The 26,909-nt window shown below is 45.8% G+C and overlaps 2 pseudogenes; one reads left to right on the top strand and one right to left on the bottom strand.

Annotated features, from left to right (window-relative positions):
• Positions 1-104: 104 nt before the first annotated feature.
• Positions 105-3,816, top strand: LOC137500469 (uncharacterized; annotated as a pseudogene).
• Positions 1,955-2,879, bottom strand: LOC137500435 (uncharacterized; annotated as a pseudogene).
• Positions 3,817-26,909: the final 23,093 nt, after the last annotated feature.

Here is a 26,909-nt window from a genome sequence, read left to right as displayed (position 1 = left end):
CAGTTGCTGCCCGTGGTGACCCTGCGGACCGCAGTCTCACTTCCGCAGTTTCCTGCAAGACTCACGGTGATTTTGGTTGTTCATACTGTGTTTTGTAGTTCGAAATGGAAGAAAAACTAATTGAAGCCGTGCGTGTTCGCGAAGTTCTGTATGATACAAGCCACGGAGATTACTTGAAAACGAAGCTGAAGGCAGAGAAGTGGGAGGAAGTGGCCAAGGAAACCGCCATACGGAGTGGTAAGTAGCATTGTAATTCTTTGTTAACCGGTGGTGATGGTGGTGATTATTGTTTTACGAGAAAGTACAACTAGACAACCATCCTCTATATAACACTAATCATAAGGGGAAAAAAATGGAAGGGATACAACACTTCAAAGAATGAAGGTATTGGCCAAGGGCGTGAAAACGAAAGACTCCCTAGGCTTCGAGTGCTAGAATACCGTCGGGGTCGGAAAAGAACAAGACTTGACCAAGGGAGGTCAGATATAATAGATAAAAGTGAATAGCCTGACACAAGTAAGTTGAAGCAATGCAATGCCTGGACTCAGCTAAGGGCCTCATGGTCGCCAACCCACCCTCTCAATTTCAGAGCCCCTGGGGCCCCCTTTATTCGCCTCTTAAGACGGGCAGGATATACCGTGGGTGTTATTCTACCACCCCCAGCCACAGGGGGACTCTTTGTTAACCTTTCATCTGGTTGTTATTAAAACTCACGTTGCTAAACCAGGAACTCTTTTTGAAAAATCGTATTAAATGTATTTTGTTGTCTGAACCACCATAAACTATATAGTGTGATTTGAGGAACAAATAATGTACAATATAAAACAACAAAATACCAATTTATTGCAGTTAAATGTTTTATCTATTGATGAATGCAAAAATAATTGTTTTTCAAATAAGAAATTCCAAAAATAAACTCATGTGACAAATACAATTTTTTTAATGGCTAGACTGAGATATACAAGTTGAAAACAACTCATTTCCATACACAAAAAGTGATTTTTAGTGAGAGAAATAAATAACAAATAATGTGACGAAGTTGTGTTATGAGAGAAGGAAGTAATTATGAGTATTATTATTATTTTCTTTTTACAAGTTGCTTTACGTCGCACCGTCACAGATAGGTCATATGGCGACGATGAGATAGGAAAGGGATAGTAGAGGGAAGGAAGCGGCCGTGGCCGTATTTAATGTACAGCCCCGACATTTGCCTGGTGTGAAAATGGGAAAACACGGAAAACCATTTTCAGGGCTGCCGATAGTGGGTTTCGAATGCACTATCTCCCGAATGCAAGCTGCCAACGTGATCCAAACCACGCGGCCACTTGCTCGGTAAATAATAATAATAATAATAATTATTTTTATTATTATTATTATTATTATTATTATTATTATTATTAATTTATTTTATATAGCGCCGCTCAGGCTATGAGGCCTGCAGTTATGACAAACCATATCATACATACTAAATTGCACTGCTACAGTACACTTAATTCTATGTCCATGTACTGTAGGTAAATTAAACTAGTTTAAACTGTAGCTAAAGATATAATTTTAAGCGAAAGATACATTCTTGATAAACACGATAAGACTACCGCGAGTTATCTCGAGAAGTGCAGGCATTCACTTAATCAGTTATAACATCATCCATCTTTCACACACACGTTCATATCAAGTATGAAATTGAAGGCAAAATTAAGTCTTTCATAACTCATTCGTCACTAACCGTAAATGACTCATTTAAGCACAGGGAACGCAATAAGCCAGCTGTTCTTACCAACACCCCTTGCAGTCTCAGCTGTAGTGAAGTATTTAAAAAACACTCAAGAGATGGCCGACTTAAAAACAGAATGTTCCTATTGAAGCTGTTATCCTTTATTTCCACAAGAATCCCATTACTTAGGGATAAACTTTCTAGAGTTCGCAATGTAACTGTACGCAAATTCTCAATTCTTCAGTACTTTCCTTTTGAAACACTTTCCCTCTGCCAAGAAACCATTCCTGTAGTGTTGAAGTATGTAGTAAAGTTCTGTCGAGTTGTAAAAGCTTTCTGCGAACTTCGTGTTACATTTGTTTGTAACAATGGTCCCATTTGATCATTTGGCATATCCTCTATAGTGTCGTCTGTACTTATTTCAGCAGCATAATTCCTTAAATAGTTGTGCAACACACAAGCTGCCTTCACAACATTGACAACACTATCTACTTTAATTTCAAATGGTGCTCGAAAAACTCGAAAACGTGAAGCAAGTATACCAAAACTGCATTCTACCGTTTGGCGTGCTCTTGACAGTCTATAGTTGAACACTTTGTTTTCGTAATTGTCAGTAACGCTTCGTTTCGGATAAGGTCGCATCAAATTCTCCGATAAAGGGAACGCCTGATCTCCTACAAACACAAAAGGCATCGGATCCTGTATTGGATGTAGTACTGCAGGTGACGTAAGCTGTAATGTGCGTTTTATCATTTTTTTTTTTTTTTGCCACAACGCTTGTGTTAAAAATGCTTCCATCACTGAACCTCCCTTGTGACCCTACATCAATAGAAATGAATTTATAGTTTGAGTCCACGGTAGCCATTAGCACGATGGAGAAAGTGTGTTTATAATTGAAATAAGAGGATCCAGTTTTCCCGGGTTTTCTTATCACAACATGTTTCCCATCAATGGCGCCAATGCAATGCGGGAACTGCCATCTTTGTTCGAAACCAGATGCGATTGATTCCCACTGTTCTTTTGTGGGTTCCGGCAAAAATAATGGTTGCATTACTTTCCATACAGCTTGAGATATTTCCAGCACGATATTAGAGACCGTTCGTTCCCCCATTCTGTAGCTGTAGGCAATAGTTCTGTATGTGTTTCCTGTAGCCAAATACCTAAAACATACAAGAAAAAATTAAATAGTAAGGAATTATTGTTTTATGGCTGTATTTGTTCATGCATTTACTTAAAAAGTAAATATTTTTACATATCTAAATGCTCTTTTGGCACCATTGTTGCAGGTGCTGAAGCGAAGGCGATGTGGGAAAAACTGAGACATTCGCTGAGAGATGCTCTCAGAAGACAGCAAAAACACATGAAAAGTGGAGCACCGGCTGAATCTGTTAAACAGTGGAAATTTCAAAAACAGATGGGATTTCTACAACCATATATGGCCAATACAACACGAGAAGGGAACCTAAATGAATACATTGACGATAATGAAACCTCTTCGCAAAATTGTGACATCGATAGTCCAACTGATGTAGTCGAAGAACGTGAGGAGTCATTGAACGTGCAGCAGGGAATCAGAAGTGCTCGAGACAAAGCCCAATCAGAGGCAGTTCGTGATATTCCACCTCCGACACAAGGTCCTTCATCTGCTAAGAAAGTGAAGAAAGACACTGTTACTAGCTTACTCAAACGAAGCATGGAACAACATGAAGAACGAAGAAAATCGAGATCGGAAGAAAGGAAAAGTCTGTAGGTACAAACAAGCGCTCCAAGTGATCCTCTCTACCACTTCTTCATGTCTGTACGAGGTGACCAAAAATATGCCTCCGTCATCTCAGTTTATCGTCAGAAACAATATTTTCCGTGTGGTTACAGAAATGGAGGCCACGTTGCTGAACATTCCCGCGAGAACTCCACAGTATAACACAATTCAGCGGCCATCACATGACAACTTGTCCCCGTATAGTAATCGAACACCCAGTCCATCCTGCACCAGCTTATCTACTCCAGTCCATTCTTCACATTGCGACAGTCCATTACCAAACCAACAGGAGAACTCTGTGTTTGAAAAAAACACTTCAACTACGACTTCAAAATCGGAGTGATTTGCTCACACTTATTAATGACTTTTCTGAATGTACCGGGTGGTACACCTCCACGCAGCTAATTCAAACTTTGCGCCAGTTGAAACTCCTCTACTGGAGGAAGTCTGAACTTTATCTACGGTGTTAATTTTCAAGTTTCTCAGAAGATGTCACTACTTGTAAATTTTGAAGTTTCTGAACTGGGTCGTTTTCGATGTATTTTTGTTTTGCCTGTAGTAAGAAGTGTGGACATTCTCTTCCAGATGGCACTACTGAAGAACTACAATTATGCACCCTAGTGCGAAGTGAAAGAACTGTGTTTTTTGAAGAAATTTTGAATTCATAAGTTCGTTCATTGTTAAATTTCTTTTAGTTATTGTTTAAGTTGGCAATATTAACCCTTTCTTTCTGCCAGTTTTGAAACTGGCCAATCATAATTTTGTGTAATTAATTTTCCACCAATAAGGTGTTTCTTCTTCATCTTGTGTAGGGGTTTTCGTTCTTAGCCAATAAAATTCTTGTGGGAGGGTGTTCTCATTCCTGAAACGCCTCGAACTTTCCACGAGGGTATATAAACTGCTGATTTTCGGGTCTCCGCGCCACTTCAGTAACATCTATCAGTGTGTAAAGTACGTAGCAGGGGGCGGGAAGCGCCTCTTTCTTCGGGCAGCAGTTCAGCCACCAGGTAATGGCCGTTTAATAACTTCTTTTCTTGTCAGCTCAGCAGTTTAACTCTCGGCGCAGGTCCGAAGCCTTTCTACCATGTAACGTTTCCCCTAAAATGTAAAGACACTTAGTATCAAGTCTATCTTGTAAACTACATATTGGGATAGAGAGTGCTTAACCCTCTCGAGCTCCCACTCATATTGCGTTGAGGTGAACTTATTTTCTCAACCGTTTCTTCCTTAATGTAATGTAAATTGTCTCCTATAAGTCACCTCTGTAGTATGGGATTAGCCCTTGCAGTAACGGCCTAGTGCCAAGTAGGTTTTATATAAAGAATATTAGGAGTGCAAGTACGCCTCCTTGCAAGTTGGTGTTTTAGAGGCCATGTAATTAACCTGTTTATTTACTTAATAGGCCTCAGTAGGTTGGGTATTTTACCCCTGTTTTCAGGTCATTGGAGGACAACTTGAAAGTGGAGTTTGGTGTGGCCTTTGATAGGCTCGAACTTAAGAGCAGGTAGCTCTTTCTTAAATTTTGTTTCTGCGCGCCTCGAGGAGGCTTTACGGTGTAACTAGGAGCAAGTGCTCCTGGGCATGATTGGGGTCTTCTGCCCCTTTGTTGAATTGTGTATATTGTAAAGTTGGGCTTATAGCTCAAGAATTGTGTGTCTGGCTCTCGGAACCCAAATCCTGTAATCACCGTAATTGTACATTTTCGAATTGTGTTTCGGCTACTGAGTACCTGTTCTATTTGTTATTTCTTAATCTTGAAAAGAAAATATAACCTTGTTAAATTTTATCTTAACTTTAATTTCGTATTTTGAGACCTGATCACCCCCGCACCTTCTTTCACCTCTGCTAATCCACCAAACCACGGTAACAAGTGGTAGCAGAGCGTGGTTGAATGAGTCTCAATTTAGCCCCTTTTGACGGCTTAACATTGCCTTGTTTTCGAACTCTAACAATTTTCTCAGTTGCTGGATTTTTTTTTTTATTTTTCCAGTGGTTTTCAAAATTGCTTTGTCATCATGCACGGCCCTCGCGATGTTCTCCATCTTAACTATTTGCGCAAGGAGGAGTTGATCTATGAATTAACTATTAGAAACGTGCAATCTGGAGGCACGGTTGCGGTAGACACAAATAAGCTTAGAGAGTCCCTTGATTTGCCCATTTCCATCTCCACTCTGGGAGAGAAAGAAATTGACGACTCTCTCTCCACGATCACGGACAATACTACTGAGCTGGCATCTGTAATTACCTTTTTTGAAGAAAATGATCCTTCTCCCAATCAAATTAAACGTGTGCAAGCCAGGTTATTTCATTTTTCTAATAGAGTTAACGATCTGTTGTCTCTGAAGTTGAATAACGTTCAGAGGAAGGAAGCTAGTGTGGTTCTTGAAAATCTTTCTGAATTGTCCAGTAAGGTTACCCAATTGTTAACTGGGGAAGTTCCTCCCAAAACTGATCAACCCACTACGGTGAACGTAGGTAGCGAGGAAGAGCCTCCTAAGGGAGAAGTCAATAGGAAAACCGTTGCAGCTCAAACAATCTCTGACCGGGCGAGTTGGCCGTGCGCGTAGAGGCGCGCGGCTGTGAGCTTGCATCCGGGAGATAGTAGGTTCATCACACTATGGGCAGCCCTGAAGATGGTTTTCTGTGGTTTCCCATTTTCACACCAGGCAAATGCTGGGGCTGTACCTTAATTAAGGCCACGGCCGCTTCCTTCCAACTCCTAGGCCTTTCCTATCCCATCGTCGCCATAAGACTTATCTGTGTCGGTGCGACGTAAAGCCCCTAGCAAAAAAAAAACAATCTCTGCCCCATTGGACGAGTCTGAACGCCGTACATCGTTGAATAATGTACGTTCTGAATTAGCTTCTTTGCCACTTAAACCTTTACCTACTATGTCACCTGGGTTCAGCAGCTTGCCTCATCCATTAGCAATGTTGCTCAGAGGTATCTCTAAGTTTTCTGTTAATACCATCAGTGAAGTAATTTCATTCTTAAGGTTTTTAGTTGAGTTTCAGCACCATGCTCTTGTTTTTTCTCTTTCTCCATGTCAAATTTTGCAGATAATTTATCCTTATGCAATTGGTGTTCTCTCAGACAAAATAGTAAGAGCCATTGCCGAACAATCATCTATTGAAGACATCCACGCCAACTTGCTAGCTAACTTCATTCCGGCTAGGGCAAGGTCCTCACTTATTCAGAAGTACTATTATCGTGTACAACGGTTGGATGAAAACTTGGCAGATTTCATCCAAGATATTAAGTTATATACTAGGGTGTTTGCTCTTCACTTACCTGAAGATCAGATTGTACAGGCTATTGTGGAAGGTATTTCACCATCTTATAGGTCATATTTGTGTTTCGCGGCGTGCCCGCAAACCTTCTCTGAACTTGAAGCATTGGCCGTCTCAGCGGAAGGAGTTAGATACGCCGATTCCTTGCGTGTCGCGAAAGAACCCCCTCCTTCTTTTAGTAATCCTCGGCCTCCACCTCGCCGACCAGTCACACCCCGGAAATGTTATGCTTGCGGGTCGCCTGACCATCTTCGCAATAAATGTCCATTGGTCAAATCGAGTAGGGCAAATAATGGAGCTGGTTCATCACAAGGCTGTTTTAAATGTGGGGCTTTCTCACATATCGCCAAGAATTGCCGAAATTCGAATAGCACCCCCTCCTGCTCAACTTCTGGTGCAACTTCCACCAATGTCACTAATAATAAGTGACTAGCGGCTTCGGCTGAGTCGACTAATTCAGCTTCGTAAGGCTCAGCCCCTGGTAAACAGGTCGAAAATTCAGGGAAAATTCAGTCTTCAAATTCATCTTTTGAATGCCCCAAAGAATGTCTTAGGATTCCGGCGGACTCCCCCGCACCCATACCTTCTCTCAAAATTGAGTTAAATAATGAACCTGTAACAGCTCTTTTAGATTCAGGCAGTGTTTGTTCAATTATTTCGTTCAATGGTATTCGAAATTAAAATCTATTTGTAAACTTCCTGACTATTGTTCATCGTCTGTTCAATATGTTTCGGCTAATTCTTCTCCATTAGAAATTTTAGGCTCCTTATATGTAAGAACTCGTATCTTTAAATTTACTTGGAAAGTTAAATTGTTTGTGGCCAAGCACTTGTCTTGCCCCATTATATTGGGAGCTGACTTCATTTCTCACACCGGTCTAGTGCTCGACCTTCAGAGTAAGTCGCACACATTCAAATTTGCCTCCAATTGAAAAATCCCTTTGTTAAAGTGTAGTTCTGTATCATGTTCATCTATTTCGCCTACCCAGGATGAGATGTTGTTAGATCTTAGACATCTACCTGAGGAGCAGGCTGATAGTATTCGTAAGTTGTGTCAGTCGTTTCCAGAGGTGTTCTCTGAGACTCTTGGTGTTACTGACCTGATCGAATACAAAATTGAGGTCACGGATTCGATTCCTGTCCGTTTTCCACCATATAGGCTATCCCCACCCAAAATGAAGGCATTGAAGGAAATCATCGATCAATTGATAAAGGATGGTATTAATAGGCCCTCTAAGTCGGCGTATTCTTCGCCTATTTTTCTAGTCCCGAAACCACAAGGTGGCTTCAGGCCTGTCATTGATTATAGGGCTCTCAATCGGAAGGTGGTGTTACAATCTGTGCCCCTTCCTGACCTTCATTCTTGTTTTTCATGGTTTCATAAGGCCAAGTTCTTCACCATCTTGGATTTGAATCAGGCTTATAATCAAATTCCCCTAGCTGAAGAGTCTAAACACCTTACAGCGTTTGCCACGGATTGGAATTTGTATGAATACAACCGCGTGCCTTTCGGGCTCCCCATGGGAGCAGCCGTACTCACTAGACTGCTAGATAGGGTCTTCCCCCACATTAAATTCGAGTACTTGTACCACTATCTGGATGATGTCGTCGTATTTTAGGAGACTTTCGAAGAACATCAAGATCATCTGCGAGAAGTTCTCAATCGCCTTCGTAAGGCTGGGTTAACTGTGAAGTTGTCGAAGGTTGCCCTCGCTAAGACCTCCATGTCATTCCTAGGGCATATTGTGTCGCCTGATGGTGTTGCAGTCGATCATTCTAGAACACAGGCCATCCGTGATTTTAAATCTCCCAAGGACATCAAAGGTATCGCCAGGTTCATTGGTATGGTGAATTTCTTCAGGAAGTTTATTCCTAACTTCGCTAATAGAGCGGCGCCCTTGAACCTTCTTCGTAGGAAAGGCATTAAATTTGAGTGGGGACCTTCTCAACAAGCCGCTTTTGAAGATCTTAAATTAGTTCTCTGCAATGCCCCTGTCCTTGCTATGCCAGTTTTCTCGAAAAAAATCATCGTCCAAACCGACGCGTCATCGTCGGCGGTAGCTGCAGTCCTTCTTCAAGAGACTGAACTAGGGAGGCGACCCATCGCCTATGCATCTAGGACTCTATCGACTCAAGAAGCCAAGTATTCCATCTATGAGCTCGAAGGTTTGGCAGTCTTATTTGCCTTAGAAAAGTTCCGTCTCTATCTGGAACATGTCAAATTCGACCTGGAGACGGATAATCAAGCCTTAAGCTGGGTCTTAGGTAGGCCGCGTCGTACTGGTCGTATAGCCCGGTGGGCTATCCGAATTTCTGCCTTCCAATTTGACGAAGGCATATCAGAGGTACTGAAAATGTTGTTGCAGACGGATTCATCCGTATGTTTTCCAATGACGTCGAGACCCATGAACCGGTCGATAGTTCATCACCTCCCGAGTCCATACTATCTGAGGTTAATGCATCTTAACAGATGCTCCCATGCTCTTTAGGGATATCGAGAAATATCAACGTGAAGATCCGACGCTGGCTCCGATAATGGAAACCCTTTCTTCTGGGGAACATGTCGTCCCTTATGTACTGAGGAATGGAGTTTTATGTTGCCCTTCAAGGCATGATAAGATGATGAAGGTTGTAGTTCCAGCTGTTCTTGTACCTATGATCTTTAAGTACTATCAAGAGACCCCATTTGGGGGGGCATCTAGGCATCTTAAAAACTCGTGAAAAGATTCGTGAAAGGTTCATCTGGAAGGGTATGGACGGTGAAATCCGTGAACTAGTAAAGGCTTGTAAATCTTGTTTGCTTAGTAAACCAACCATGTCCACCAAGGTAGGCCTGTTGTCTTCTCATCAGGGTTCGCGCCCTATGGAACGCCTGTATATTGATTATGTAGGACCCTTCCCCCAGTCAAAGGGAAATGCCAACAAGTTCATCTTTGTATGTGTAGATGGTTTTGCAAGATTTTCCTGGTTATTTCCAACTAAGCTGGCTACCGCTCAGTCCACCATTACTTGTCTAAATTCAATCTTTGCTTCTTTTGGTCCGTGTCAATATGTTGTGTCTGATAATGCTAAGGCTTTTACATCTAATCCATTTCGTAAATTCTGCTTTGACCTGTCCATCTCTCATGTGACAACTTCTGCATATTACAATCAACCATCTCTGGCTGAACGGGTTAATCGTAATCTCAGGTCCGCGCTTATTGCCTATGATCATGAAGATCATTCTAGGTGGGACACGTCCCTGCATTGGTTAGCTTTTGCTTTGAATTCGGCGGTTCATGAATCTCACAAGTTTACTCCAGCTTCGTTGATGTTCAACTTTGTTCCCAACACGCCGCTCTCTAACCTCTGGTCTCTGAGTGACATTCTACCTGAGACAATAGATCCCGATAACATTAAAGATCTTTGGAAGAAGGCTAAAGCCAATCTTAAGTGTCTCATGAAAAGGTTAGGGAAAGATATGATCGTGGACGGAGACCCACCAATTTGAAGGTAGGCGACCAGGTGATGGTCAAGAATTTTGTTCCCGCGGGCAAGCTTGCCCCCAGATTTCATGGGCCGTGTACTACCCTCGATTTCCTTACTCCCGTTACCCTATTGCTAAGCAATCCAGCCACCGAGAGGATATTTAGGGTTCACCTGTCACAGGTGAAACCGGTGTAATTTCTGTGTTAACTTGCTTCATATAATTTTGAAATAAATATGAAGGTTATATTTTTGTTTGAGGGGTTTCACTTTTAAGGCCTTCTGCCCTTGGAATCTGTTTCCTTTATGTGTAGCCATTTATTGTAAACCTTCCCCGACCAGTTAAACTGTCATCCCGTCTTTACCACGGCCATTACCACGCTCCCGTCTCCTGCCCAACAACACACAGTGGCTTTCAAGTGAAATACATATTTCTACGCCGCTGGCCCCTCAGTTCCACCACAATGAATGTACCCTGAAATCATTCTGGTCCAACAAAATTCTGCCGCCGAGCTTTAATGTTTCAGTGCCCCCGCAGCAGCGCGGTGCCGTACCGCTACTGAGGTAGGGTATGGGCCCGCCCTTCTCCAGTGAGGTCAACCAGTGTACGGCGAGCCGGAGTCCTCCTCCCGGCCAAGGCTGATGTGCGGCGCACAACCTGTAAGTGGCCCACGACCTGCATGTTCGCCGCGGGCGCGGCGTGCTTCAACTTCTCATAGTGCGGGCGAGCGGACTTCTCATAGTGCGGGCGAGCGGTATCTCAGGGTACTTGAGGGGTCCGAGCGGCCTCCTCTGGACACAAGCAGCAGCGGCCGGTCTGGCGTCTAACTTAATCAACCTTGGATATATGTAATCAGCTACATGGATATTTAATATCAACATTACTACCGTTTTGAATCCAACTGCAATATCTGGTGGACTTAGAAAATTTTTCCTCAACTTTAAAAACTAAAAGTTTCCTTCTGAATTCAACCTCGACAAGCATAAAGAATTTACATCTATAGTTACTATAAACAATTCTGAAACTGAATCAAACCAAATTTAGAAAATTTTTATAAATGCTTCTGCAATTAATTTTTATATCAACATCATAATTTGGAGCTTATTTTGAAACAAACGTTTATGTTCTTCTGTGTCATCCCTTGGAGGTACTTTTTTTGGGGGGCGGAGGTCTGTACCGGGTGGTACACCTCCACGCCGCTAATTCAAACTTTGCGCCAGTTGAAACTCCTCTACTGGAGGAAGTCTGAACTTTATCTACGGTGTTAATTTTCAAGTTTCTCAGAAGATGTCACTACTTGTAAATTTTGAAGTTTCTGAACTGGGTCGTTTTCGATGTATTTTTGTTTTGCCTGTAGTAAGAAGTGTGGACATTCTCTTCCAGATGGCACTACTGAAGAACTACAATTATGCACCCTAGTGCAAAGTGAAAGAACTGTGTTTTTTGAAGAAATTTTGAATTCATACGTTCGTTCATTGTTAAATTTCTTTCAGTTATTGTTTAAGTTGTCAATATTAACCCTTTCTTTCTGCCAGTTTTGAAACTGGCCAATCATAATCTTGTGTAATTAATTTTCCACCAATAAGGTGTTCCTTCTTCATCTTGTGTAGGGGTTTTCGTTCTTAGCCAATAAAATTCTTGTGGGAGGGTGTTCTCATTCCTGAAACGCCTCGAACTTTCCACGAGGGTATATAAACTGCTGATTTTCGGGTCTCCGCGCCACTTCAATAACATCTATCAGTGTGTAAAGTACGTAGCAGGGGGCGGGAAGCGCCTCTTTCTTCGGGCAGCAGTTCAGCCACCAGGTAATGGCCGTTTAATAACTTCTTTTCTCGTCAGCTCAGCAGTTTAACTCTCGGGGCAGGTCCGAAGCCTTTTACCATGTAACGTTTCCCCTAAAATGTAAAGACACTTAATATCAAGTCTATCTTGTAAACTACATATTGGGATAGAGAGTGCTTAACCCTCTCGAGCTCCCACTCATATTGCGTTGAGGTGAACTTATTTTCTCAACCGTTTCTTCCTTAATGTAATGTAAATTGTCTCCTATAAGTCACCTCTCTAGTATGGGATTAGCCCTTGCAGTAACGGCCTAGTGCCAAGTAGGTTTTATATAAAGTGTATTAGGAGTGCAAGTACGCCTCCTCGCAAGTTGGTGTTTTAGAGGCCATGTAATTAACCTGTTTATTTACTTAATAGGCCTCAGTAGGTTGGGTATTTTACCCCTGTTTTCAGGTCCTTGGAGGACAACTTGAAAGTGGAGTTTGGTGTGGCCTTTGATAGGCTCGAACTTAAGAGCAGGTAGCTCTTTCTTAAATTTTGTTTCTGCGCGCCTCGAGGAGGCTTTACTGGGTAACTGGGAGCAAGTGCTCCTTGGCATGATTGGGGTTTTCTGCCCCTTTGTTGAACCTTGTATATAGGTAAAGTTGGGCTTATAGCTCAAGGATTGTGAGTCTGGGACTCGAAGCCCAAATCCAGTAACAAACTGTAATTGTACTTTCTTAATTTGTTGATCTGCTACTTGGTACCTGTTATATTCTGTTATTTATTTATCTTGAAAAGAAAATATAACCTTTGTTAAAGTTTTAAATTAACTTTAATTTCGTAAGTTGAGACCTATTCCACCCAGCACCTTCTTTCACCTCTGCTGTTCCACAGATACCTCGGAACAATGATGATGATGATGCTTGTTGTTTATAAGGGGCCTAACATCGAGGTCATCGGCCCCTAATACTAAGAAATGAGATAACAACAAAAAATGAAAACCATCCACTGGCCAAAATAAAAAATAAAATAAAAAATGTCATGAAGAATGAATGAATGGACATAAACACAACAAAAACAAAAAAAACTGTTGATCAGACTCAAAAAAGATTGTAAATCATAGTATTAGTGACCAAGGGACCACTTATAAAGCACAATGATGCTAATGGCACTTATCAGTAGTAAAGGAGATCCATAATATTTCTCAAGCTGCGGTACTAATCAAAGGTAGCGTAAACTCACGGTGTTCCAAGCATTAAGGTACTACTCACAAGTACTGTACGTCGTAAAGGTAACGCAGACCTATGGTGTTTCTCACACAATGGCGCCACTCATAGCCAACGCAATCCGATGAGGTTCCTCACCTAAGTGTACTAATCACGGGCGCCGGCATTCCCGTGGTGTTCCTCACATAGTGGGTACTAATCACTGGCAACGCAGACCTACGGTGTCGCTCGTATAGTGGTACAACTCACAGGCTACGCCCAGACGCGTGGTGTCGCTCACACGTGTACAACTCACAGGCAACGCCCAGACCTGTGGTGTTGCACACATGGGCACAACTCACGGGTACTAGAAACCCACACTGAACCCCACTCGAGTGCTACGAATCACAAAACTATAGAGTACCTAACAGAGTGGTACTACTCGCAAGTAAAAGCGACCGATGGTGTTCCGCACGTGATGGTACTAATCAAAAGTAGTTTCATGGTTCTAATACAATCATTCCTTGGTCGCCCCTTTTAGTCGCCTCTCACGATAGGCAGGCGATACCGTGGGTGTATTATTCGTCAGCCTCCCCCACCCACAGGGGGTGTGTGTTTGGTCCGCGAGAGGTATTTTACTTTCCTCAAGTCCGCCGGCAAGCCGGTTAGGACCCCCCTATCCGCCACCTGGGACGCGCCACGTGGGAGTATCACCCCTCCCCCTACTACGGCTGCGTACCAGGTTCGTGGATACAACCCCTATCAAGCTATGGCAATCAGTGAATTGAAGATATTCAAAAATATGCAGCTCATTGTAGACATTAAAGCCTGCGACAAGCCATCAAGAAATGTTCACTTCTCAATCGATGTAGAAGCCTTTAATAATGATTTCCGAAGAATTGTTTGTGAACCCGTAGGCCGTGAAATCTTTGACCGATTATTTGGTCCTCATGGGTTTGCGCAGATAATGGACCCGTTTGAGAACTCGTATTTCTTCGTGTTGGATGATCTACACTTTTACTCATTTGAAGGACAAGCTGGAGGAATTGAAGGCTTGGCACAAAAGTTCTGGACCATCATTTATGACGCTGTCGCAAAGAAAATAGGATCTTTAACCGGACTTCAGTTCTTTATTATGAGAAATGTTGATGATCTCCGGGAGTATCACCTCTCCCCCTGCTACACCAGCGTAGTAGGTTCGTGGCTGTCAGGGTTAGTGAGCAATTGTAAGTGCGATGTCTATCCCACTGAACTGGCTCAGGAGCTAAAGCAAGATTTCTGGACACTTGTACTCGGAGGAAGGGGACTGACTGGAGTCACAATCCTTTACTCATTACACCAGTTCCAATAATAATTGGAAATCAAGCTCTGGCCCACTTCTATGATACTTTCAGAGGACATGAGTGTGAGGTGATTGTGTTTGTAACAGAGAACCAAAATTCCTTACAAGATCAGGGCGGGAATATTGTCGGTACTTAAAACAATAAGAGTTGTTAGATGACAAATCATACTCTGTTTACCAAGGAGAATTACGATCAGTTAATTCTCCCTAGCGCCTCAAACATGTACCTCCAAATCCCTCTACAAAAAGTCGAGTTGTCCTGGACATTTTAGGTAGAGAAACTACCGATGTGCGACAATACTCTCTAACGGTGGAAGTGCGAATCATCGCAGATCATTGGAAGATCATACTTGTGCATCCCAAGGAGAGACAACTAAATATAGCTCCTAGGTTATTTGCCGTGACGGTACTAGATTGGTGGTGGTGGTGGTGATTTTTGTTTTAAGAGGATTTAGAACGAAATGCGATTTGTTTTCTGTGCTACAGAATACAATATCGCCAAGAATGTTTTTTAAGTATTTTCCGCAACAGCCTAACCATCAACGAAGCAGAGTTAACAAAGCGATTATTTACTCTGCCAAATGATAGTATTACTCCAGATAGATACTTATCTGTAGTTATTGGCATAGATTTTAAGAGTTGGAATCTTTGTTGGACTCAAGAATCCACCTATATGATATATGAGATATTGAATGACCTCCGTGTATAGGGGATTGTTGCCCGCTACACAATTATTCCTTTGTTCTTGTGTGATTGTCTTAAGCTCAAATCATAACCCACAACCTGCCTTGATAAACAATCCATCAGGACCTTATCTGGAATGTGTCTCACATTGGATGTTACATATCGGTGGGTTGGAACGACTGCGGCAAGAGGAAAGGACTTTGTGCACCATAGGGCTCTTGCTACTTGTTGAAGCAGAGACAGGTATAAAAAGTTATATAATGGGTCATTGGGATAATCAGGTCCGCCAGCTGATCTAGGTAATTCCTGAAGGGTACCAGGAAGCGGACTCATGTAGAATTGGGACAGGGTCATATTACTGCGAGGCATTCTACATTCATCACATACCGGGCGAGTTGGCCGTGCGTGTAGAGGCGCGCGGCTGTGAGCTTGCATCCGGGAGATAGTAGGTTCGAATCCCACTATCGGCAGCCCTAAAAATGGTTTTCCGTGGTTTCCCATTTTCACACCAGGCAAATGCTGGGGCTGTACCTTAATTAAGGCCACGGCCGCTTCCTTCCAACTCCTAGGCCTTTCCTATCCCATCGTCGCCATAAGACCTATCTGTGTCGGTGCGACGTAAAGCCCCTAGCAAAAAAAAAAAAAAAACATTCATCACAGTATTGAAAGATATCGCAGGGAAAATTGGGTTAGAGGTGAAAGATTAAGAGACATGGGCAGAAGTACACTTTGTTCTATACGTGAACGGAATGATCAATCAGGAAGCATTTCCCCCTCAAGACTCAAAGGCGATATCCAGGCTGACTCCTGGTGTGAATGAGATTTAGCCAAAACTGTTCACAAAGATATCATTACTCAAAACGGCAAGGATGTCATGTGCCCAGAAGAATTATAACCAAGCAGTTCCATATATCATGTCTACCATTGAAGCATTTTGTTTTACTGTGAGGCCAGAGGATCTGTGTCTAAAGGTTCTCAAAATTACACTAGGATGTGTGTGAAAAAGGTTAGATGCCAAAATATTTGGATCAGAGTCCATGCAAAAAGTGCTGATGTGCTTGATTGCTGATATAGGGGGATGTCGATTGGTATCATTTCTTTCAAATTTGAATCGGTCATTTGTAAACCCACATGAGTTCACATTTTTACGAAAACGAGTTATTACTAAGCCGTCTATAAAATCTTAAAATATTGATTCCTTTCAAAACCACGCCAGTGCCGGACTCATGTGGTTCTAACGCGGAACGCCATGATGCGTCCATGATGCACTGCTGTATCATACACGTCACGCGTTCACTGTTTATAAAAATGTCGGACAGTGAGTGTGATTCCACAAATTCACTGCAAGTAAAAAAAAATGCAAGAAAGGTGTCATAAACGAAGAAGAATGTAAAAGAGAGAGGAAAAAGTTTTGCAAAATGAAGGGGCTCCAACACTAACCACAGCGGAAAGCAAGGAGATCCGGGCATGTAAGTGCAACGTACTGTTTACTTTAGGTTTTCACTATGCTGTATCGATGGGAATTATATGTCACAATAATCTACCTGTTATTCCAGTACCAAACCGGGATTTCCGTGTAATAAAGTAGGATTATGGCAAGAAACATATCACAGGCACTAATATTTTCGTTTCTGTTGCTTCTAAGTGCAAGCAACAGTGTTTTATGAAAATTCCTGAACCAAAGAGAATATACATTGTTAACAAAATATCTTCATATGGAAACAAAAATGAGTAAGATTCGTACCTTCAAGGACTTAAAGAACTACATAATATAAAGAGGAATCGCAGCAACATGGCAGAAAAACAGCAACCGCAACCACAGCGTCAGCCAGAGCAACCGCCACAGCCACAGCCACCAGCTCAACCTCCAAGGCCACTGACGATCGAGCAATTGTCAGCAATCGTAAACCAAATGGCGGTACATATGGACAACCTTACTCAGCATTTTTTAGCCGAAGAGCGAGCCTCAAACGATAGCGGAGAACTATACGAAGTTGGAGACCTCAATTTTCGGACGCTCCACCCGCACAATTACCTGAAGGGACTGGAAGTGCCCCCAGACTACCGCGTGTTCCAGATTGGGACAGCCCTGGAAGCTCTTCAGCCTGGGATTCCCGCCGGCAGAGATCACCACGACGCCACGACCACTCTCTGGCTCTTGTCAGCCTGGGACACGCTTGACCACGCACAGAGGAAGTACACCTTCAACCGAGACAATCTTCTCTACATCGCCCTCTCCCTTGGAAGGAATGCGGCGATCCAGCTGGACCAAGCAACGGGCGACTATGGGTCGCGGCGGACGGGCCGGAAGAGGACGAGGAGTGGCAGCAGCCGCAGTGTCAGCAGCTCCTCAACAATAGATGCAGCCAATGTGACTCCACCAACGGGCCAGCTCACCCAGGCCCGGCGGAGCCCAATACCACAACCAACGACCCGGGACCGCAATCGACTAGTTCTACAGATTCCGCCCAGACGTCGACGCCAACCACCACCCAGACGGCTTCCAGCCAGACGCAGTCCACGCAAGACAGCGGGCCAGCGCCGCGTACCGTAAGAGTGTGTTGTCTTATAGGATCTTTCATATTACAATTTGTTATTCCTTTTACCCTTTGGGTCCTTTCATGTATAATTTGTATCGCTCATCTATTCTACCTAAATAATAAAGGTAGCACGGTGGGATCACCCTTCAGGGATCTCAGGCTCTATCCTCTTACCCCAGCGCGGGTGCGCCAGTGCTATCTCTCCTCTCTACACGCGCCAGGCCATCGGCTATAAAAGGCGAGGGGAGAGCTGGCTCCGGAGCAGTCAAAGCTGGGACAGGATGCAGAGCCAACTAAATAGGTGCGGAACGTCGGACAACCCCACGCACCACGTCTCAGCAACCGGATCATCGGAGAATATCAGCCGGCCAACCTACACGCCAGACTACATTATCCTACCTAGTAAGCAAGAAACGCCCAGCATCTAAGGACAGAACCAGATATCAATTCGCAGCCTCCACAGCATCACCTTCACAGCTCACCGTCACTCCACTGCTCATTCGCCGTCGCAGCAACATGGCAGAAGAACAGCAACCGCAACCACAGCGCCACAGATGATCGAGCAATTGTCAGCAATCGTAAACCAACTGGCGGTACATATGGACAACCTTACTCAGAATTTCTTAGCCGAAGAGCGAGCATCAGACGAAGGCGGGTGACTATCCGCAGGTGGAGACCTTAATTTTCGTACGCTCAGCCCGCACAATTACCCGAAGGGACTGGAAGTGCCCCCAGACTACCGCGTGTTCCAGATTGGAGCAGCCTTGGAAGATCTTCTCCCTGGGATTCCCGCCGGCAGAGATCACCACGACGCCACGACCACGCTCTGGCTCTTGTCAGCCCGGGACACGCTCGACCACGCACAGAGGAAGTACGCCTTCAACCGGGCCAGTCTTCTCTACATCGCCCTCTTCCGTGGAAGGAATGCGGCGATCCAGCTACACCAAGCAACGGGCATCTAAGTCGCCCTCCTTCCCCAGGGCTTCCAGTTCCAACCTCTACCGCGTGCACCGGTCAGCCGCACCCCCGCAACCAGGGGGAGGGGTCGCGGCGGACGGGCCGGAAGAGGACGAGGAGTGGCAGCAGCCGCAGTGTCAGCAGCTCCTCAACAATAGATGCAGCCAATGTGATTCCAACCACCGGGCCAACTCACCCAGGCCCAGCGGAGCCCAATACCACAACCAACGACCTCGATTGCAATCGAATAGTTCTACAGCTTCCGCCCAGACTCGACGCCAACCACACCCAGACGGCTTCCAGCCAGACGCAGTCCACGCAAGACAGCGGGCCAGCGCCGGGTACCGAAAGAGAGTCCTTGGGTCCTTTACATGTATAATTTGTGTCGCTCATCTATTGTACCTAAATAATAAAGATAGCATGGTGGAATCACCCTTCAGGGATCTCACGGCTCTATAGCCTCTTGCCCCAGCGCGCAGATCTCTCCTCTCTACACGCGCCAGGCCATCGGCTATAAAAGGCGAGGGGAGAGCTGGCTCTGGAGTAGTCAAAGCTGGGATAGGAGGCAGAGCCAACTGAGTTATCGGTGTACACAGTCACATGACTGACGTCGTGCGATACATCTTGAATGACCCAGATGGCGGCCATAACTTCTGCGGTGGTTTCTGCCACGTGGATGGCGATAGCAAACTTGAGGGCTTGTGCCCAACCCATGTTGTGAGCTGGGGCTATCGCTGCGATGGAGTGCGGCGTGGCGTCCCCATATACTTCCACTGATGCACCAAGGGCTGCTGCAGAGCGTGGTGTAGCGACAAACTGGGGCGTAAGGATTTTCCGTACCCAGTACGGTTCAGCAGAGAGAACATGTTTCGGCAAGAAGTATGGCCAGTTCATGACGTAACACAACCAGGAAAAGTAGCCCGCTATTTGTTGGCGGCCATACTTCGGTGACAGCTATGAGGGACAGGAGCCGGCGCACACGTTCTTGCGTAGAATGGTGAAGAGTGACCTTGTGGGTAGGAATGCTAATGGTAACACCGAGATAAGTTAACACGTCAACCGGTGTAAGAATGGATTTAGAGTCGTTCAGCGTAATGCCAAAATCACACGGTACCTGATGTCCAGACGTCGATTGCTCAGTACTGGTCTACTTTCAATCCTGATGAGGACATTGACCCGCCACAGCAGGTCCAGCCGTTGACAGAGTTCTATCCTCAACCCATTAAAGACCTACGCTTTCGTTCAGCGCCTTGGGATATTATCGGCTACGAAGACTTCGAGTTAAGCAGTCGTTAAGCGGGGACAGGAGGCAGAACCAACTAAGTCTCGTTACAGTGGTGTGAACCTCGGGCTCACCCCACACCGCACCCCGCCGGATCATCGGAGGATGTCAAACGGCCGCCAGTCAAGACAGACGACATTATCCTATCAAGCAGTACGCCGAATACAGCGAGCCAAGCCTCCTACTACACGCAGTCAAGCTTCCGCACCGCAGACGGTCACTCCAATCATTGTACGCCGCACCATGTCAGCAGACCGCACGCAAGCCCCGCCTGCACAGCAACCAGAAGCACCTCCGCAACAACCACAGCAGCCACCACAGCCTGCCGAGCAACCTAGACCGCCAACTCTCCAAGACCTTACATTGGTTGTTAACCAGCTCGCACACAACATGCGCACCCTAACGGACCATTTTTTAGAGGCCGAACAGGAGCTCGACGACACTGGCGGGGACCTGGAAGACCCCGAACAGCCTTTGCCCTTTCGAGCCCTGCGACATACAGCAAAGGACTGGAAACACCTTCCGATCAACGAGTCTACCAGATCGCTACCACATTCGAGGAAATACTACATTCCCTCCCGGCAGGCAGAGATCACCACGACGTTGCAACGACCCTTTGGTTCCTGTCAGCTTGGTACTCTCTGGACGCAGCACAGAAGAAGTACGCATTCAACAGGGCGAACCTTCTCTATATCGCCCTGTCCCGGGGCTGGAACTTGGCTACTCAGGTGGACCAGGCCACCGGCGACGAGATCGCGAAACTGCCAGCCGGGTTCCAGTTCCAGCCTCAACCGACCAGGTCGGTCAGCCGCCCCTCAGCTACCAGAGGGAGAGGGCGCGGCACACGCCGGGGAAGAGGCCAAGGAGCAGCAGCAGCGGCTCAACAGTAGTTATGACTACGCTTCCGACTTCGAGCGCCCCACTCCCTCGGGAAGCACGGAGCCCACTGCCACAACCGACGGACGAAGACCGCCTCCATCCTGTGAGGAAGCTGCGACGTATGATTCGAGTCCCGGTCCGCCGCAGTCCGCGCCGCAAGAGACCACCGGACAAGTTCCAGTAACAATTGTGTGTACATGCATTTCTATTCTAATTGTTTCCTTAGTGTCCTTTTCTGCATTTGTGATATTTGTTTATAAAAATTGTAGTCATACTACTGTGAAGATGTAATAATAATAATAGCGGGGTCATCCCCTTCAGGGAGGCCTCACGGTTTTAGCCTCATGTCCCGGCACGGCTGCGCCAGTGCTGACTTCCCCCTACACGCACCGCGCCAAGCGGCTATAAAAGCGAGGGGGCAAGTTGGCTCTGGAGCAGTCGTTAAGCGGGGACAGGAGGCAGAACCAACTAAGTCACGTTACAGCGGTATGAACCTCGGGCTCACCCCACACCGCCGGATCATCGGAGGATGTTAACTTCAGGATGACGACGATGCCCGCAGCATTGCCGGAGATCAAGACGAAGCTCCCGCCAACGGTGAGGACGACTGGGACCGCTGGAGCAAGGTATGCCGAAGCAAACCACGATCACCGATACATTTCCAGAGTCTCGTACAGCCTCCGGCGTTACTCCTAGAAAGACGACGCGTAGTCGCGACTCCTCGAAGGACCGTTTGGACGAGGAAGAAGAAGGCCACACACTCCGCATGGCAACAGGCACCGCTGATCTCTCTCTAACACGTGCCATTACTGAGATCCATACTCTCCTCAGAGATCTCACTGTGCAGCAAGCAACATTCAACGAACGATTGCAGAACCTGGAGACATTCGACGACGAGCCGGATCCCAACGTCACCGTTATGGAACCCGGCCGCGAACAGCAACCACCTCCGGACAACCCTCCGCAGCAACAACTGCCACTACAGCCGCCTTCCCAATGGAGGAAACTGCAGCCACTGGAGTTGACATCCGGATGGACCAATCCAGATCCACACCGAGTTCTACAGCTTGCACACTACCTCAAGCAACAGCTCCTGCTTATCCCAACCGGCCGCGACCGCCACGATATAGACTCAGTTCTGTGGGGTCTGTCGGCGTGGGAAGCACTGGACCCGGCTCAGAAGACATATTTCGCCACTCGAGCAAATCTCCTATACGTGGCTGTGAGTCGTGGGTGGGCCCACGCTATCCAATTGGACCAAGCCACCTCCGAGACCCTGGCCTGGGTCCCGGAGGGGTTCACCTTTCAACAGACGCCTCGCCAGCCCCAGGTCTCTCGCGGAAGAAGCAGAGGACGGGGCCGCGGATCACGGGGGGCGAAGGCAGCAACACCAGCAACTTGATCTCGGATGGGGGGAGAATCGTCCGCCGAGACCTTCGGAGCCCGTCCCCGTCTTCGGCAGGACCTCTCCACCGTTCCCTCACAGGTTTACAGGCCATGAGGAACGACCCACATCTGAGACGGATACGGCACCCAGTTCCGGACGGCGCAGCACGGACATCCACCTGCAAGGCGCCCGCACCATCAATCAGATAATGTTATCTTGTTTTCTGTTATTCTTTTTATGTACCATTATTGTAACCTTTGTCATGTTACTTTGGGTCTTTAGGCCGTAGACATTGCAGTTGTATGTTATATATATATATATATATATATATATATATATATATATATATATATATATATATATATATATATATATATATATATATATTAAAAGCACGGGCAGGTCACTTTTCGAAGGGCCTGTCGCTTTTGCCTTCACTGGCTCGCGGGCTGCGGCCAGTGCTCTCTATTTACACGCGAACCCACTCAGGCTATAAAAGCCGGGGAGCGCGAGAGCTCTGGGACAGTCATGAGCCAGGGAAGGCAGAAGCAACTAACTTCAGGACGCCAGCTTCATACGCCCACTTCCCCGTCGCGTTCCACAGCCTGACCCTTTGCAGCCCCGCTGCTCTGTCCCAGACCGCGACTCGACCGATATGTGTCGGTAGCGGTACTCTTGGTTCACCCAGTGCCCTATCTCGATACCCACCTCTGGCGGTATGCCCAACGCATCCTTACAGGAGCAGACAGCAGGACTGCCAAAGAGATAATTAGAGATAATTCTTAGTATTGAATGAGTTGCTCAGTGAAGAGAATTTCAGAGAAGTTGAGTACTCAGGATTCAGTCCTCTAGAACTAGTGGATCAACTCAAGGTGGTGCCTGACTTTCAAGACCATGAGATGGCAACTCTCTGTATTCTATATGCCATGAGAGGAACTAATACTATGAAGATTAGCAGAACCTTGAGAGACTCTGGAAAGACAAAAATCCAAGCACTACTTGACAAATATGAAGTCAAAGCTAGAGTTGGAAGGGGTGGCTCTCAAGTGGTCACATTATCTAGAATTGCTGCCTGTTTTCCAGTATTTGTGGTAGAAGCTTGCAAGTCACCTATTCGGAAGGTGCCTGTGCCCGAAACAAGACTTCCCTCCCATTGATTTGACCACCTCTGTGCTCTCATCTTTAATACCTCAGAACTTGGGAGATATCACCACAATGCTTTTAATCGCACACCATGTGTATCAGTATGAGTTTGACATTTTAATCAATGGGTATCATGAGAGGACAGCAATTGAGGACTTGCAGACTTACCAACAGGCTGGTTTAAGGTCACCAGTAGCTGATGATGGAGAGAGACTAACCTATCTCCTGAGGTGGAAAATCATCTTGAAGCCTAAGGATGGTAACTATGCACTTTCCCCTGCAGTTGTTCTAGCAGCTCTAGTTCTAGCTGTCCTCCCGGCAGCCCGTCATTGTTTCCCGCCACCCGCGCCTCTCCCTTAATGGACGAGGTGATATAGGACATCACTTCCAGTGGCTTTCTCCAGCCCGACAATCCGTCGGCAGCATTCCTCTCTTCCTGGTTCCCAAAGACAATGGCACTGCTAGAGTTATCTTTGACCTTAGCACTTGGACCCCTTATATAGCCCGTCCAACATTCAGTCTAATGATGATGATGATGCTTGTTGTTTTAAGGGGCCTAACATCGAAGGTCATTGGCCCCTAATGGTACGAAATGAAAGAACAAAAATTGCAAAGGCATCCACTGACCAAAATAAAAATAAAATATGGCATGAAGAATGAATGGATGGACAGGAACTCAACAAAACACAAAACAAACAAACAAAAACCAGTGGATCGGACTCAATACAGATAGAAAATAACATTATTACCGACCAAGGAACCACGTATAAAGCACAATGATACTTGGTGTCTAAAGGGGGTGCAAAATCCACGTCTAAGGCCCCACAGAAAGGTACATGTCGCGAGTAAAATAGAACCATGGTATGTGTCATGTTGGGGTATTAATCAGAAGTAGCGAAGACTCACGGTGTTCCACAAAAGATGGTACTACTCACAAGTATTGCAATACGTACAAGTAACGCAGACCTATGGTGTGTCTCACACAATGGCCCAACTCAGAGTCAACGCAAACCGAGAAGGTTCCCCACCTAGGTGTACTAACTACGGGCGCCGGTATTCCCGTGGTGTTCCTCACATCGTGGGTACTAATCACAGGCAGCGCAGACCCACGGTGCTGCTCATATAGTGGTACAACTCACAGGCTACGCCCAGACCCGCGGTGTTGCACACATGGGTACGACGCACGGGTACTGGAATCCACCAGGCCAGGCTTTTACTGCTACTAATCACAAACCTATTTCGTACCGAATTTAGTGGTACTACTCGCAAGTACAGGCAACCTATGGTGTTCCCCGCGTGACGGTACGATTCAAAATTAGTTTCATGGTTCTAATTCAGTCAGCCCTTGGTCGCCCCTTTTAGTCGCCTCTTACGACAGGCAGGGGATACCGCGGGTGTATTCTACATGTGCGTCCCCCACCCGCAGGGGGTAGTGTGTTTGGTCCGCGAGAGGTATTTTATTTCCCTCAAGTCCGCCGGCAAGCCGGTTAGGACCCCCCTATCCGCCACCTGGGACGCGCCACGTGGGAGTATCACCTCTCCCCCTGCTACGCCTGAGTAGCAGGTTCGTGGCATTCAGTCTAAGAGGACCTGCTCAAGCATTGCATCGTATCCCGCCTCACGCTCAAGCTCTGAAACTGGATCTTCGCAGCGGATTCTACCAGATTCCCATCAGACCACGGACGCGACACAATTGGGTAGTCCGCTATCATGGCCGATCGTATTCCTGGACTCGTCTCCCCATGGGGCACTCCCTGGCCCCATCCATGATGCAGCGCTGGGGTGAAGCCGTTGTAGAGGTGCTTTATAGTGAATTCTGTCTCCACATGATAGTGTACCTTGACCATTGGTTGATTTGGTCCACGGATTGGACAGATCGCCTCGTTAAGGAAGTGGTGTTGTATCTCCGTGTGATTCTTGGTGTGCCAGCGGAAAACTTCTGCTCCTTCCCTTCCTTCTGTTTGTTTGGCCTGGCCGTTTCGTTTTATGCTTGCAAGCTGTATTTATCTACTATTTATCTTAATTGTATGTGTTTCTATGTATGTTTTATCGGCCTTCAAATTTTCCCTTATCATAATAAAGAAATTATTTGTCTCTTGTCCCGCATGGCTCCAGAGTAATTGGGAATATCTCCAAGCTCCGGAGTGTTCTCCATCTCCTCCCTCTCTTGCCTCCACGCCCGCTGCCCTAGCTTCCTCGCCCCTTGTGGCTGCCCAATCAAAGAGGAGCTGTTGAACACGTCACCGTCACCAGGTCCGGTCCCGGGCAGGTGGACGGCTGATGGTGCTCGCTGTCACTTTGTGGTCACTGAGCTGAACGCTGCACATTGCGGGCTGCTCCCGCGACGGCTCGATCTAGGCAACCTCGGGTGTGGAGGTAAGAAAGCGAGTCCCTCACGTTTCCCCGTGTAATGTACATGTTAAAAAGGGCTTGAGGTTGTTCAAATATTTTAATTTTCAATGTGTAAATGTCCCTTGTACGAGTGAAGCCCCTCTTAGGGTAAAGGTTTTAAGGGCTGAGGCCCGGGTTTGATGTATGATGTTAAGACTTGTATTTCATTTAAGTACTTTCGTCCTTATTGAAACGCACGACAAATGAAAGCAAATGTGGTTAAAATGATTTCACCTTGTACTTGCGTATTAACCCCTGGAGGCTTGTAATTATTCTGGTAGAAGGCTATACGTTTCTTGTACGTTTTTTCTCTCCAAGTATGTATGGTGTTAATGAGCCTTGCCAAGCCTTAGCGTTTCCTTATTATCTTGTTACGGAGCATATTCTTATTTGTTACCTGACGTGGTTTAGACTGAATGGTTAATGTTAGATTTAACTAGAATTTCTGGGTTCGATCTTGTTATCGAGCAGTTAGGAAACCCTTCCATTTGAATATTGTAAATTATGAAGGCTTATTTTACGAGGGCTGGTCCCCTCTGTCATGTATTACTATGTTATTAGGATGGATATCTAAGAGAACTTGTTAGATTGTATTATCACGCAAACGCTTGCTGTTCTCCTTGTTCTTATTAATATAAATTGTTACGAAGTAAAGCAAGTGGTCTCTTTCATCGAAATCATTTGGGGCATTTTAAACTTATTGTGCCTTCCCCTCCAGCTCCTACGGCCCACCGCTTCTTTCCAAATAGCTACCGGGTAAATTGCTGGAACACTTGGCATTAGCTGAACGACTCTAAATCCATTGTTACACCGGTTGACGTGTTAACTTATCTCGGTGTTACCATTAGCATTCCTACCCACGAGGTCACTCTTCACCATTCTACGCAAGAACGTGTGCGCCGGCTCCTGTCCCTCATACCTGTCGCCGAAGATTATGGCCGCCAACAAATAGCGGGCTACTTTTCCTGGTTGTGTTACGTCATGAACTGGCCATACTTCTTGCCGAAACATGTTCTCTCTGCTGAACCGTACTGGGTACGGAAAATCCTTACGCCCCAGTTTGTCGCTACACCAAGCTCTACAGCAGCCCTTGGTGCATCAGTGGA

The sequence above is a fragment of the Anabrus simplex genome, chromosome 4, assembly GCF_040414725.1.
Source record: "Anabrus simplex isolate iqAnaSimp1 chromosome 4, ASM4041472v1, whole genome shotgun sequence".
NCBI classification, from domain to species: Eukaryota; Metazoa; Arthropoda; class Insecta; order Orthoptera; family Tettigoniidae; genus Anabrus; species Anabrus simplex.
The sequence above is the reverse complement of the archived record's forward strand: the minus strand, read 5'-3'. Positions and strand labels throughout refer to the sequence as shown.